Source organism: Anguilla rostrata, chromosome 5, assembly GCF_018555375.3.
Source record: "Anguilla rostrata isolate EN2019 chromosome 5, ASM1855537v3, whole genome shotgun sequence".
Lineage (NCBI taxonomy): Eukaryota > Metazoa > Chordata > Actinopteri > Anguilliformes > Anguillidae > Anguilla > Anguilla rostrata.
Window position 1 is genome coordinate 12290303 of NC_057937.1, and position 15779 is coordinate 12306081.

At 43.0% G+C, this 15779-nt stretch overlaps 1 protein-coding gene across 2 annotated transcripts in view; it reads right to left on the reverse strand.

Annotated features, from left to right (window-relative positions):
• The window catches only part of fbxo41 (F-box protein 41), a 59667-nt gene extending 45865 nt beyond the window's left edge, over positions 1 to 13802 (reverse strand). The window contains exon 1 of one of the 2 annotated variants that reach the window (XM_064335141.1): positions 13708 to 13802. The gene's annotated coding sequence lies outside the window, so the exon portion shown is untranslated. Of the gene's footprint in view, positions 1 to 10078; positions 10205 to 13707 lie in introns of those variants that run through there. The other variant, XM_064335140.1, reaches the window with a different exon arrangement.
• Positions 13803 to 15779: the final 1977 nt, after the last annotated feature.

A 15779-nucleotide genomic window follows, 5' to 3' on the forward strand; every position in this document is an offset into this window, starting at 1 on the left:
AAATATGCAGCTTTTGGTGTGTATACATTAGCTCAATTTGTAAAAAAAAATAAAAATAAAAAGAATGAGCATATTAGCACTCCTCCTCTTGGATGTTCTCAGACAGAGCTCAACAGTTGTGCCAAGTACAGAACAGCTGGGCCAAGGCAGTAATTAAATGTCTGGACAGAGTGAGCGACAGAGAGAGAGAGAGCGAGAGAGAGAGGAGGGGGGGGTAGGGGGAGAAAGGTGGAAGGATGAGAAGGAGATGAAGTAAAGAAAGAGAACATATTTAAAATTTACTGGTATTTGAGAGAGCATACTGGCATAATACACACCCTCATTAAAACAAGAAAGCTCCAGTCACAGGCAAGGGGCAGGGCCTGCATCAGACAGGCCACGAGACTGTATAATTGGCCAGCTTAGAGACGTGGCATCCTGCCAGTTATGTGTCACTTCCTGCCATGGCTTTGGTGGTCAGCTTTTCTCATCTCCCTTGACATTAGAGCTGACTGTTCAAGATTTACTTTCTACAAACACACACACACACACACACACACATAAAATGAAACTGAACAGTCCACAAAGCAGTGGAAGTTTCCAGAATTCAAACTTTCCCACATTTTTTAATTCAACAATAACAACTTGACTGCAAGTTTGAGTCCGAGGAATGACACTGCCCTTGTACCCGTAAGCAAAGTACTTAGCCTGAATTGCTTCTGTATACGTCCAGCTATCCTATGCAAAAATGCAACGTTGCATAAGTTGCTCTGGAAAAGTGTGCCTGGTGAAATGCCTGTAATGGGTCATAAATATAGCCTTCACATATCCTCCAGAAACTGTAATATAGATTAAAAGAGAAATGCTCAGTAAAAATCTGGCAAAGCCAAATATTATCTCCAGACTGCACAGTTAACTGCTCCATTTCTGCAATGGCAAAGCACCGACTGCACCCGCGTAACACTCTACAGCACTGCCTTTCACCCAAGAGCCCCTGAATCATATCAAGAGTCTTCAGTGAATAATGTTAGCAATTTTAAAGGCTCTAAAGGCATCTAGTATAACTAACTTGCCAAAACTCTGGTAAAATAGCAAGCAGTTGGTGGCTGCTGGGTGGATCCTGCTATGGCTCATCCTGATCATACTGTTCTCACGCATTGCATAGGCCCCGAGTTCTGGTATCAAATCCGGACCGCGCCACTGCCGGCTGTGCTTGGCAGCCTTACAGGGCAATGCGCAACTGGCGCTAACGTTGCCCGGAGACGGGATAGCATCAGTCAGCCGGGTTTACTGCATGTCACTGCTCGCTAGCAACCACCCCAGGACTGCAATTCCGCCTGTCGAGCTGCAGATGATGAGTCTGACCCAAGCCCAACTCACCAAATCGAAAAGTGATAAGCAGCGGCAGCAACTCCACATGCTGCATCGCAGAACACGTGTGTGTTAGCACTCTCAAACCGATAGGGGTGGCTGCAGCCGTGAGCGCTGATATGTGAGCAGCAGTTTGTGCCAGTGTGCTAAAATGGCCTGAACTGCAAGTTAAAAGCATCTTTTATTCCTCTGTTTGAATCACACTGATATTTTGACTTTTTTTTTACCCATTGCAATTTTCATTGAGTTCCAACTCTATATTCCAAAGTATAGACTGCATTTAGTATAACATGTAACTATATATAACAGTAGTTTGATATGTTCAAAAGAACATTTATATTGTTCAAGCTACACAAACAGTACATGAATAAACTCCTTAGGTCTCTCAGATGCTAAGTGCAAGCATATATATATTCGGCTCGCTGAAATGTCATGTGACCACTAAGACCCTCCAGCCCAGAGCTCTGGCATTAGAGAGAGACAACCTCTTTCAATCAATCTCTGAAATCTCTGAAATGAGAAAAGACAGCCTCTTAGTCATGTCTAGGCCTAGAACATGTGTCTTTCACTCGTAACCATAGTGACATCACTTCCCACGGTCACACACATGCGCACACACACACAAAAGCCTCCTCTTACTGCATTTGCAACCTTGCCGCCCACAGGTTTTTAACTATTTCAGCCTCCTGTACATAGGAAATCTCACTAGTGGTATGTCTATGTCTCTTCAGTGACAACTCCATGTGTATTTTTTTCTGATTGATACATCACTCTCTGTTTCACCACTGGACCATGGCTCATTGCTTCAAGATGGCAGTCAAAAATGAAAAGGATCCCTTTATAAAGTCAAATATGCTTCACTGTGAGTTCAGCTGTGAAGAAATGAGTGTCTTTTCAGTTTCATGATTTCTCATCTGACATTGATTCACATCTGGTCAAACTGAGCCATAAGGAACAAAGCAATTAAGAATTCAATCACCGTGCGGTATCTTAGAGCTTAATTATGAAAAGATATATTACTGTACCATGTGAAACCTTTAAAAAGGGGAGGCTACTGTAAAAGCTATCATTTTGATGCAAAAATGTCATTCAAATCTAGCTGAAGACTCACCTGCCCCTATTTACATAAAACTCATTTTTCGTCCATGCGTGAGTTTTTCTGTGTGAGAGAATTCTGCAGTTACGGGAGATATATCATGGACAGGAAGAGGCGACGCAGCTCTCCCGCTAACGTAGCACTTCGGAATCAGTCAGGGATGTAGACATTGGTAAACACGCATATCACCGAGCATCAAATGGCCCGTTCTGACTAAACATCTCATCTATCGGGCCGGGTCCGCACAAGCGGAGAGCGCCGACCGTAGAAGCGCGGCCCGGCGGCCCCAGACGACCGCCTGCTGTCAGCGGGGCGGTGCCTTCGAACAGCACGCCGGCTGATTCCGCCGTCGGAGGCAGACGGCTGAGGTGGGAGGTGCGGGAACGGCTGACTCACAGGTAGCGTGGGAGAGAAGAGAGGAGGAAACCAGGGGGGAGAGAGATCAGTGAAGGAGGGAGGGGAGGATCGGTGAGTGGGGGGGGTGATGAAGAGAGACAGGGGTTCACTCCCAAAAGCTGGCGGTGGCAGGAGGTTGCCGTGGTCACTCCATGAAGGAGATCTCGGGGTTCCGAGCAGGTGGCACATAGAGATGGAGTTATGGCGGAAAGCTTAGATGACGTGGGAGCAGATTCTCCCAGTTCTGTGGCACAGATTGCAGGAGCACCAGCGAGGAGAGAGGAGGTGAGAGTTTTGAGAGTTGACACTAACAGGGAAGGAAGAATGAAAAAGTTATGTTCACCTGGAGGGGGAGGTGGTAAGGGGGGGCGGGGGCTAGAGGTGTAATCATCACTGATTGCTGCTTGTGAATCCTTTTTTTGTGATCACAGGTCTGTGACAAACAAATCACTTCTTAAAAAATACTGAGAGAGACAGATAGAGCATAGCACCTCTCTGCGTTATAAAAACACTACTGTGACCTCAGTCCAACTCCAGTAGGCAAAGATTTTCCCTTCCCCATCTCACACAAGCAACAAACACACTAAGCAGGCTCTCCACGATACAGAACAGAATATATTGATCCTTTTTCATTTGTATACAGTTGCTGGAACACAGAACCACACACAAAATGTGAGAATCCGTGTGAGAGAGCGGTTTTAATTAGACCACAGGGGAGACAGCGGGACTGTTGCATGCAGAGAGATTATGGACTAGGATTCAGAGGACAAGAGACCGCCCGTACACTCTTGTTTGCAAGCAAACAACTAAAAGCAAAACAAATCTTTACTTTCAATTCTCATTCGGCACAGAGCAAAGGGATCACTACGTGAAGGACATGAGGATGACTTGACCAATGTGGCTGGTGATCGTGTAGGCCACTGGGTTCACTGTGTTTTTAAATACTGCAAACCTGGTTTGACAGGTTATGGAGAGAGAATGTCAGAGTGATGGAAATATCACTGCAAATCTTTTTCCCCAATGCTATCGGGCTATATCTTCTCACTTCTACCCTTTCTTCATCCCTCCTTTCTTCTCCTCCTCCCGCTGTCCCCTCCCATGCTGTGGGGCCTCACTGCAGGGGCTCTGACCCAAGCTGAGATTTCAGATCGGCCCTCATCCTTCATGAGATCAAACAACGACAGCGTTCATTCACACCCGAACACACTCTCTCAGCAGTGAAGGCTACTGTTAGCAGCAGGGAAGTAATAAGTCCAAATATGTTAATGCTCCCACTGATCAAAGACAGCTCAGTTTGCATGTTGTTATAGCCAAGAACTCCATCCTCTCCACTGCTCTGTCTCTGTTTGTATATGCATATAAATATGTATACACACACTATATATATATATATATATATATATATATATATATATATATATATATATATATATACACACTGTATATATCAAGAGCGAGAGAGAAAAAGACAGAGAGAGAGAGAGGGAGAGGAGGTGGAGGAGGAGGAGAGAGAGAGAAAAAGCCAGCAGATGATTCCATGTATGAGGCTGACATTCTTATCAATAAAATATGACCCTGATCAGTATGACTCACGCACTGCTGTACTGGCTTGCAGTGCCTTGTTCACGACAAAAGAAGAAGAAAGCAATCCCAGCATCCTACTCTCTCCAGTGCATGACTCCAGCAGAGCTAGCACTGCCTTGTGAACATCATTCAATGCTACATACAGGCCAACAGAAAGTGAACTTTACCATTAGGAAAGCACGCACAATGTTGCCTCTACCATGGAAACGGCACTAATAGTGGGCCTATGCAGCAGGAATCTCTATCAATATCTTACTTCATAAGGAATGGCTGTGTTACAATACACAGTAAAATGTCCAGTGCTAATTCAACTCTAACAGAGTACATTTGGTCCAACTCCAGTTGAATTAAGACTGGACATTTTACTGTGTATAAGCATGTGTCGGCCGGGTAATCTGAGAATAATTCAAAGATAAGCACTTCATTATGCAATCAGCCGGAGAGCTGATTGAGCAGAAATTTCTCCAAGAATAACTGTTGCCATTCCTGGGTTTGTCAGCCATCTTGTGAAAGAAATGCAATAACCCTGACTTCAGCAGTGAAGATTAGAATACGCCAACCTCCCAAAAACAATCATAAGTGATTCCAACAAAACAACACAACTCCTCCCCCCCCCCCCCCCCCCCCCCCCCACCCACCCCTTTCATTTTACCTCCGGTCTGAAGGTTGCCAAACAGACGGGACAGGGCCCAGACTCCACCCAACAGAGGGCAAGGTCTGGCAACCATGCTGCCCAGTGTTTCCCTCCCAATTGATTCACACAACATCGCTGTGTAAACAAAGGCGCTCCCAGGCTAGCAGGACGGTTGGCTGGAGACTAGCGCCTCACCGCAGAGGGTATGTATCATCCGCGCGGCGGAACAGGACGTTAGCGCATTCTTTCCGTGTTAGCCTGGTATTTCCCCCCAGCCTTACTCACTGCTGGCTGCTGCTGCTGCTGCTGCTGCGGGCAAACCCAGCACAGTTAGCATCGCGGCGTCTCCCCGCTCGATCAGGTGACTCGGCGTGACTGTCTCGTTCGCGCCACCGCCGTGCGTCAGGACCCGGGCGGGAGATACTCGCACGACGGGCCCTCGCGACCGAGGCTGCGAGACTTTCTGACACAGGCACCTATCGATCCCAGGGCTTCATTGAATCAATTAACTGCCGGCTACCCATGATGCACTGCGCACAGCGCGCTTTGGGAAATGGTTATGAAACACTCGTCACTGACGTCTCCACCCACCTCTCTTCCCTGCCCCTCCCCCACCTCCTCTTGCTTGCCTCCGTACATTTCACAGGATACTGCATCCTCCAAGGGCCTGATTTAGCACGATTTAGCATGGTATGTAATCACTGTATTACTGGGATATTTGTTAATGCTAACCATTCATACTGTCATTCATTACTGTTAATATCGCTTTCCAGAGACAGAAGTAATCCAGGAAATCATTTTAGGACCATTTACACATTCAGCCTGATCAATACGACGCAGGCTAATGGCTGCAAAACTGGATTGCGCCAAAATGATGCAGTAGAAAAATGTTTCTCCCCCACCATTGCTGGGAGCGACATTTGCTTCAGTGCATTATTTTTCCTATAAGGGTATGAACAAATTAACGTTCACAACATATTGGTTAATCTATAATACTCTCCGAACTGTTATTTTTTTCCCCACAGATGAACAATTGTTGGCGTTCTTTACAAGGCGATACCCGAAGAACGCTTCCATCCTGTGGTGACGGGCATACCGTAGCACAGTGCAACGCAGGGAGTCCCCAGGCAGAGGGGATTGCGAGCGGAGCTGTGTTTGGCTGAGTCGCCGCCCGCCTCACTCCCAGCACATCACCGTCACGACTCTCCCGCTACGGCTGGCTGATCCCCCTGCCACGCGGAGCCTTCCATACGCTGCTCTCGCTGGCATCAGCCTGATTTACGCCCCCTATCCAAACCGCCATGCCTTCGGGAGGGAATGAACAAACGAATGTACAAACGAATTAACAAAAACCAAAAGATAAAACAAAAAACAAAGGAAGGAATGAAGGAAGGAAGGAAGGATTCAGTGACTGCGTTCACATGCACACTAATAATTTGATGCGTAAACGCCTATAAACTGATCGTCGTCATTGAAACGTGCTCAAAACCGAAGTAAACGTAACGGATTAAGACACCTAGATTTTTGCGAACAGCAACAGGCCGAGCAATGTGAAAAGCACACACTAAATATCATCCCTCACACACACACACATACACCAAAGGGATTCCAAATGTTACCCCCATGGAAGGGGAAATATTCATGTATTCACAGAGCTGCCAGTCGCCATGCGTTTGCTCTACTGAGGAATTCAGTGGGCAGCTATTTTGCAACTCAGCGGAGAACACTTCACTGTGCTTTTCTATCATTCAAAGCCTGTGAACATTACTCCATCTGCCAAAATCCTTTTAATTGATCTTTAATTTAAAAACTACAAATTTCCATTTTCTGGCACTGAGGTGCACGTAATATATTTATGGTGTTTGTACTTTGACTTGAAACTCTGAAACACCAGAACCAAAATGATCCCAAATCCTAAACGACACAACTATACATAAATATAGGGCAGTATTCCCTGTTTTCTATGAACTCTGTTATGCCTATTCAACAGTGATGTTTATTAATAAGGAGACCTATGTCAGCCTTCAGTTTTTCACTGTGGCTCCCAGGGGAAGAACTGATTAAATAATCTAAATTATTCAAACTGTTTACGGTAGCACTTCTGCCATTTGAGTCCAAGCATATGATATAGTGTTAAGCAACGTGGCAAACTCCCCATGTCCCCATACTGTTACAATTCACAATTCTTCCATCTGTCCAGTAGGGTGACAGAGAAGTGCTCTCGGCGATGCCCGGGACTGTTGAAATGAGCGGGGGAAGGCAAATGGCACATGTTCTCGGCCAGTGGGTTGCTAACAGGGAGGAAGAAGGAAAGAGAAAGCTAATGTTGATCAGGCTAGGCCTTGTTCTTGAACCCAAGACTCTCCAGTCTACACTAGGCTACACCATGCAGTCAAGATTTTTACAATTAACAGAAGTGAAGCAGGGAGATTATGCTATTCCCAGCAAATGGGAATGAACTGCAACCAGGAAACATGCAGCATATGTATATGCAAATGAAATTTGAATATTGTGGCATGGTGATGCAGTGGGTAGCACTGTCACACACTGTTGTCACCTCAGTTTGAATCCTGGCCTAGGTCTTTCTGTTTGGAGATTGCCAAAGACATGAGGGTAGGCTAATTGGCACCTGAAAATTTCGCCTAGGTATGATTGTGCGAGTGAATGGTGTGTGTACCCTGCGATAGACTAGCGGCCTATCCAAGGTGTATTCCTGCCTCTCACCCGATGCACGCTGGGATAGGCTCCAGCACCCCCTGCAACCCTGCCCAGGATAAACTGGTATAGATAATGGATGGATGGATGTATTAGTCCTATATCATAAATGTTACTAGCTACTTTATAAGCTAGCTTGGTAGCTTGAAGCAGTACTCAACGAGACAAAGAAAATGAGCAAATGCTCATTGTAAACATGTCTTGACAGAAATAAATCTGTATTGTGTATAGACTAATGCATTATGGCTTTAGCTGAATGACTAGTAGAAGGAAATAGAATAATACAAATATTCAGTAAATAACAGTAATTTGCATATATACAAATATGGAATTTTCAATTGTCACTGAAAATTGACACTTGTGAACAGAGGCCACCTTTCAAATGCATTTAGCAAGCGAGCCATATATTTTGAGTGTATTTCAGGGAGACATGATAGCACCACATAATTATTACTCCCTTACATGCAAATTACTGTACCAGATAATTTCTTCAAGCATTTATTGCAATTGTGCGTTGTATCACTCAGTCATTCGCTCATTCTACAAAGGCACCGTGCCTCAAGTGCACAAGTAAAACCTAACCGACAGCCCAACTGTTTGTATTGATCTTGCTCACAGGCGCACTGAAATTTGTGGTCTGTCCCTTGCTCTCCCTGAAGGAATTTAACAGTTGAAAGGATTGCACTTGCTTGTAATAGTTACTGTTCTCAGATATCGTGACTCTGTACAGTGATGGACCAACTTGATTCAACCTAGAGACATGCACAAAAGGAAACATACATTTAAAGGTTCATCCACAAGACAAATGTCAGACCTTGCAGTTCCAGGGTCTTCAGGATAAAAATAAATATATAAAATCATATATCAGGACACTTGCTATTTATTTCATTGCTTGTCAAATACGGATTACAACCTGACATACTTAACTGGATTAGCAGTAGAATCGCCTCTGACTTAACTTGTAAAAGGGTTACGACTAATGCACTCTAGGGGCATAGTTTCTTATCCCTGTGCAAGACAAATTTTAACAAGAAACACTTAAACAGCCAAAATCATTATCTATGGAAATGCATGTGCAAAATGCATGTGCAAAATATCTCAAGCTAACATACAAAGTTTCCATTCTTTAATTAAATGATCAAGTGAGAAAAAAAATCCTCTCACAGACACGCAAGCATATGCAATAAATCCAGTTACATTTCACACTAGACATATAAAGTCACCATTAATAACATAAAAACTGCTAAAATGCCCCCTAAATGACTTTTATAAGACACAAGGACACCGGACGATGAGTACCCAAACACAGTCTGAAAGAAGGCATAGAAGATACTGAAATATGAAATGCCCACTCTGAATTTGGTCAGTCTAAACAGAATGCCTGAGTTCTATTGTCTAATTATTAAACTGAGGTCATAGGTGAACAGTCTGTAGGAACTGTTAAATGCAACAACTCAACAACAAAACAGCAAATAGCCACCAACTAATTTATGAAAGGTTTTACTAAAATTACTATTTTAAATTTAGCACACACTTGATTCACTTCCCTAACTAGGATGCTTCCAATGTACCTGCAATATCTAGTCCATTCAGGAAAGTGCCTCCAAATATGCATCTTATATGATTTCAGTTAATGGCTGATAGATTTTAAATATCACACAATGACCGGCAAGCAAATGATAGCTTGTTCCATGTGAACTGTGTTTGTGTCACAGACATTTCTCACAAACAGTTGCTCATCCTTGGCTTCCCCACACTGAAGAACAAGGCAAACAAGATTCTTGGAATTTTACACAGAGGAAGCTCTGAACATAGCGCATATTTTACATTACTATGTAGCTACATGTAGGTGCTGGAAAAGCACTGCCCTGATATTGCTAATTGTTTTCATGGCTGTACGGACATAGCCTAATTACCTGTTAAGTCTTGTGTGTTATCTCAGGGTTAGTTCCCATGTTAATGCTAATGCATAGGTCAGTACCTAAAGGAGGCATGGTTTATGCAAACTGAAATATTCCTTTGGTCCGATTTCTCCACTCTTACTTTCCATGTGGAGGTAAAACTGCTGACATTCCTATTACTTAGCACTGGCAAAGTGTTGTGAGAAACAAACTGTAGTATTTATATTTTTGTCTGCTACCAATTTAGCATTAAATACAAAAACAACTTTTTGACAGTACAGTGATTTCATCTATATCCCAGTACTCTTCCAAAAACGTATTTGCCCTGCTATCGTTATTGGAGTACATCTGCTGCGGACTTAATTACACAGCGCTGATGAAGTATTCGTAAAGCATATTCACCTGAACAGCAGCATAAACAGAACTGAAGGGTGTAGACCGGGGGTGTCCAATCTTATCCGAAAAGGGCTGGTGTGGGTGCAGGTGATTGTTTCAGCCCAGCATTACGACACCTGATTCAACTAATTGACTAACCATGGTCTTCAATCAAGACCTTAATAAGTAGAATCAGGTGTCCTAGTGCTCGGCAAGAACAAAAACCTGCATCCACCCTGGCCCTTTTCGGATAAGATTGGACACCCCTGGTGTAGACCCTTGGTAACTAAAATCACGATCCTCGAGGTCCACAAACTGCTTTCCCCCTCCCTTTACCTGGACAGTGTGGCCAATCAGTAGCACAAATTGTTCAGTTAATTGCCTGGGGGAAAAGAAAACCAGGGCCAGATTTGGATTCAAGGTCCAGCTTTGAATAGCCATGGTGTAGACCAAAGATCCATGTTTTCAGACTGCTTTTTGCCTCTCCTCCTATCTCCCATCTTCTAACATCTTTGTGTTCATTCAGGCAATGGCATTTTTAGGGTTTTAGGATATGGCATTTTCTACGTCTTTACGTTTTTATCTCCCTAGAACTTGTACACATGTAATATGCACATAGCCAGGTATAATACTCACTTTAAAGCAATCACAGTGCATGCACATCCTCAAAAATACAGGCGTAAGGTAAACAGAAAAAAAGCACTAAGGAGAAAGTGTGCACTCACACTGCTGTCGCTACAAAACCTTTGTAAATCTTGGGTGATGAATGGAAACCATTTTGTGCCAAAATGCCCACAATACACCAGTTGAAGTGGACAAGGAGGGATTTCTTTAGAAGGGGAGGCTCATATGGCCAAACAGAAAGCCAGATTGGGAATTTGGCTAGAACACAGGAAAATGCCCCGACTTATTGTAAACTGTATGTGCCACCATTTCAGTGCTTCAGGACCTACATTTAAGATGTTTCCTACAGCTCAATAGCACTGTCACATGATTGGACCACTGCATGATCCAGAGAAACCAACCTCTACTAATTGACAAAACCACTTACAGTAACATCTCCATTTTCCAAACAGGCAGGCATTGTCTAAACTTAAAAGTGGAATGTCATGTGGTATAGCCACTGGCCCAAGTATTATTAAATAGGAATAAAGGTATTCTAGTACTTTCGGTTGTAGTTTTAATTGAAACAGTTCAGACAGAATGTGTAAATCAGTAAATTATTTAAAAGTGGTGTCTCCGTGTAAGGGCCCCTCGGTTCAAGATTGAATTCCCATCTTTTCTAGTGCCAGCTGTGGCCAGTAACCCTGCGGGGCAACGCATAATTGGCAGGGTTAGTGAGCGTTCCCTCGGCCGGGTGCCACGTCTCGGCGCTCTCTAGCACCCCCTGCAGGCTGACCAGGGGCCACAGAGTCTGCCAGCTAAAGCTGCATATGAATTGGCTTCCCCCAACTCACTTCTTTGCGAGCTTTGCGAGCTTAGCTTGTGGGCTCCAGCGTCAAAAGAAGCAGCTGGCAACACTGCGCACTTTGGAGGATGCCTGCTCTTCTGCACTCTAATGCACTGGATGAGGAGATCTGCAGTATGAGCACTGTATACAGATGGACAATTTTAAGTTGGAGAGAATGTGGGGGGTGGGGTACGGGGGAGCATAAAAAGTGGAGCTTCTGTGAATTTATTACTATTCTGAATATGAATATTGTCATAAAAATGTTACTTCCTTATTCTCACACAATCAAATTTGCCTCTTGTCCTAATATTTAGTCCTACTAGACAACTGTGCCCCCTTATAAGCATGCCAGTTTAAAAACCAATGAAACCAAGAAACCATGAAAACGTGAAAATGTAGTAAATCACCCTACTTTATGCTAGCTTCTGTAAAGCATTTGTTTACAGCTGCTTCAAGAAATCGTAATGTTCATACCGTCGAAGGCCTTATGAAGTTAGACTACAGTTGTTCGAGACTATTACTGAAAGATATGTTTTAAAGGCTCCAGCTGGTCAGCGACTGCATCTTTTGAAAACCACAATCCAGAACAAGGGCTTCTGGGGCATGTCAAGTACATGACCATAGCAACAGGTGACACTTTGTTGGCTTCAAATGACAGTGTATTGAAAAGGGTTTTGCATTGGTTAACCACGGTGGGGCAGAATGAATTGTCCTTCCAGTGTGTCACTTAAGTCTTTTATTTTATTTATCTTTGACAAACCGCACAATGTGACCTTTAATGGCATTTCCAGACAAAAATCCGCTGGGAAAAGAACATCAGTTGTTATGCATTCCACAGCGATTCGTGGAGAGGCACAGATGAAAGAAAGAGACTGTCTTAACTCAAATGTTACGTGAAGAATTTATTTTATCTTGTTCAGAAAATTACATAGAATTATGCGATTTTGCTATTTATCCAGTCCCATTACAACCAAGTCCTACACTTAGAATTACGCAATGTTCAGGGTTACGCGTCTCGCAAAAATATCCTGTTAGGCTATACACATTTTGTCACGTAAAGTGCAAAAACATGACAGTATTAAAATCAAAACGGCACCCACAGAAAATATGGCGATCCAAACGAATTAACAAATCGTTCCTAGTATGTCTGACATAACAACGATGGCATTTATGAAACAAATGAATACATGTATTGGCAAAGCTATATTCTCCCCTTCCACTGATGATTGTAGTCATCTCACCATCATATTCACCGTCACCATAGTCTGTCTAGATTGAGCTAGTCTACTAAAATGGTTTCATTCACAAATCACGACAGACTGTCAAGAGTCGGATAACCATGTTTCTGTATTCGATTTAAGAAAATAGCAACGTGTAGCAACGTAGCAACGCGATTCAAACATTCGAATGGAAATTATTTCCTTGTGCAAGACCCCATGGAAAATGTCATGGTTAAGCACACAGGAAAAATCAGCGTCCGTGTCCCTCTTATAAATAAACCGCTTGATCTTACGCTCCAGTCCCGGCTAACGCATTGTGATATGGATAAATACTAGCTAGGTTGGCATCGGGCACGGAGCCAAATGGACATGAGTGAAGTCGCATATCCAATCGAGCATTGACAGCGCCAGCCAAATAAGGCCGGGTGACACTGTTTATTAACCGAAGTGAGCCTCAAGGGTCTACCTGTTAAGACCTCATATTGACAGTTGATCGATTAAGTGACACTTTCACTTACATTCCGACCACCCGAATAGATTTAATTTCTAATCAGTTGGCGTCGTATGCATTGTTCTGGATTTTAGTGTAAGGACAAGAGGAATACATCAATTCCCATCGCAATCGCGGTTACATACTATGTAGTTTTCATACACATAATCAGCCTCCAGTAATAATATAGAAACGACTTCTGTCGAACGGAAAAATGTAACACTCATTTGCACCGATTCCGAGGGTAAAGCGCCGGCTATGAGGATCGCCAATGAAAATAAAAAGTGCACCCATTAGCACTGCTTTCACCATTTTCCTTGGTGCGCGCTGGCTACACTGAAATCTATCGGTGCTGGTGCATCTGGCTTGAATTTCTTTTATTTAGCTATAGTATTGAGTAGGTTCAAAATTAGACGCACGTTATGTAGATACATAAAGGGTTCTTCCACAACCGCCCTCCAAAACATGCACAATGCATAAAAAGAGCGTATCTCACCTCGCAAATTTCTCCCCATTTTCCTCCCGAGCCAGGCAACTGCTCCAGCGTTGACGTCACGCGTTCCACTCTGCAGCAGAATACAGTACAGCACGCGCCGAATCCGGGCTGGTAGAGGGGTGTGCTGCTTCTGCGTGATTTCTGCCTTGCAAAACTGCAACATGAAAGGCATCCCCTTGTTAACCGATTCGACGCCTGTGTGATTTTCGTCGTTCTTCCAGCTGTTATATTTATTCACGCTGCGGTATGTCAAAAGAACAGCCGTGCCATAGCTCTAAAATTTTCATCCACCACAGTTAAATAAATAGTCACCACTGGGGTCAATGTAAACATTCTATCTGATGTGCATCATATTGGCTATTTGCTAGTATATAATTGTAATGGACTTTGTGTAATTATATGTAAGTTTTGTGCATTGTGTTAGATGCTTTCAGTTTTTACAACAAGTTTTCTTCAAGCTCCCTATATAAAATTGGTTAGTCATAGTCAATCACAGTGCAAGTGTTCAAACCAAAAATGGAAAGTTCTAGAACCTATAAAGTAGAATGAGTCTTATAGGCGGTATAGAGAGGTGTAACAACAGCACTAGATCACTGTGTGTGTGTGTGTGCGAGTGTGCAAGAGAAAGGTAGAGTAAGAGAGAGGGGAGGAGAGAGAGAAAGAGATTTGTCCTAAGAGATGGTATGTTCTGATGCAGGAGAACAGAGAGAGAGGGATTTGTGGGGACCAGGTGTTTGACCTGTGAAGTGATCAAACAAAGTGACCTGCTTAGGAACCTTGTGCAGATGAATCATAGAACTGTTGGTCTTCCTCCGCACAGTGTCATACATTATAAACAAACTGTGCTTCTGGGGAAGGATTTGTGGGTGGGAGTGATGGCAAGGTGAGATTATGTGAACCCCAAAATGAGTGGAATCACAATAAGCTGTCATTTACTGACGCTACCAGTCAGAATGTTTGGCTTTCCACAGTGAAACACATTTGCTTGTTAAAATCAGTAAGCTGCTGACAGCATGTGGTAGCTCTGTCATTTTGTGTGGTTTCACAAAGCACCAATCTCCTATCACAAGGCTTAGCCAAGATCTGAGCATCCACCGAAAACCTTTTTTATTAGCCAGACTTTAGTGGCTCAAGAGATGATAGAACTTCTGTTGGGCAAGTAAGAATGGTTTAACTGATAACTGATATAGCAATGCTGAAGTATTTATTTTTTGCTACCATATACTCTCTTGGACAATGCCAGACCTATTTCAGCATTATTAAATATGAAGCACAATTTAGAAATGTTTAGCGTTTCTCAGGCAGCATCATTTCATTGTCATAGCTGACTTTGAGAGCATTGTTTTATAGTTTTAGTATAAAATTGCAATGTCAATGAGTGTTCTAAAAACCCATGTTTTTCACAGTCCTGAAGCTGAGTTTAGTTGCACTTGTTTAGGGGAAGAGAAGCACTTGAGTCAGATCCCATTATGTTTTGGGATATTCCAGGATATTTCATGATATGTAAGGAATCAGAAATTAAATGAAGACAAATTGGAATTTATGACAGCAGTGCATGTCACCTCAGAGAGTGGATATTGTCTCTACTCTGTCCTTCTAACAGGTTCATTCATGGCAAAGATTGTCTTGAAATGACCTCAGCTTTTATAACAGGTTTTTATTCATTGCTATGGAGAACTAAAAGAAATTAAATTTTGTGTACTCTAATTTAAACTTTGGTGCTTTGAAACACTTCGGATATTTATATGTATGGTATCTTTAGAGGAATCCCTATTTTTAAATACTAAATATCTATTTATGTTATGTTCTGAAAAATATCTGTTTGCAGCACTGATGAGGAAAACTGAGATTACACATTTTCAGTGAGAAAAAAAAATGTTTGAGAATGAAAAAAAGAAAATTCCTCACCTCAAAGAGCACAGAAACATTGACTCAGGTTTTTGGTCAAAATGGTCTAAGGCACCATCTAATGGTAAATAGGGGTCACTGCATTCAGAATGAGGAAAGGTGGGTTCGCTCTGTAATTTCCATGCTCTGTAAAACTCCATACAAGTATGAGCTGAAAAATCGTG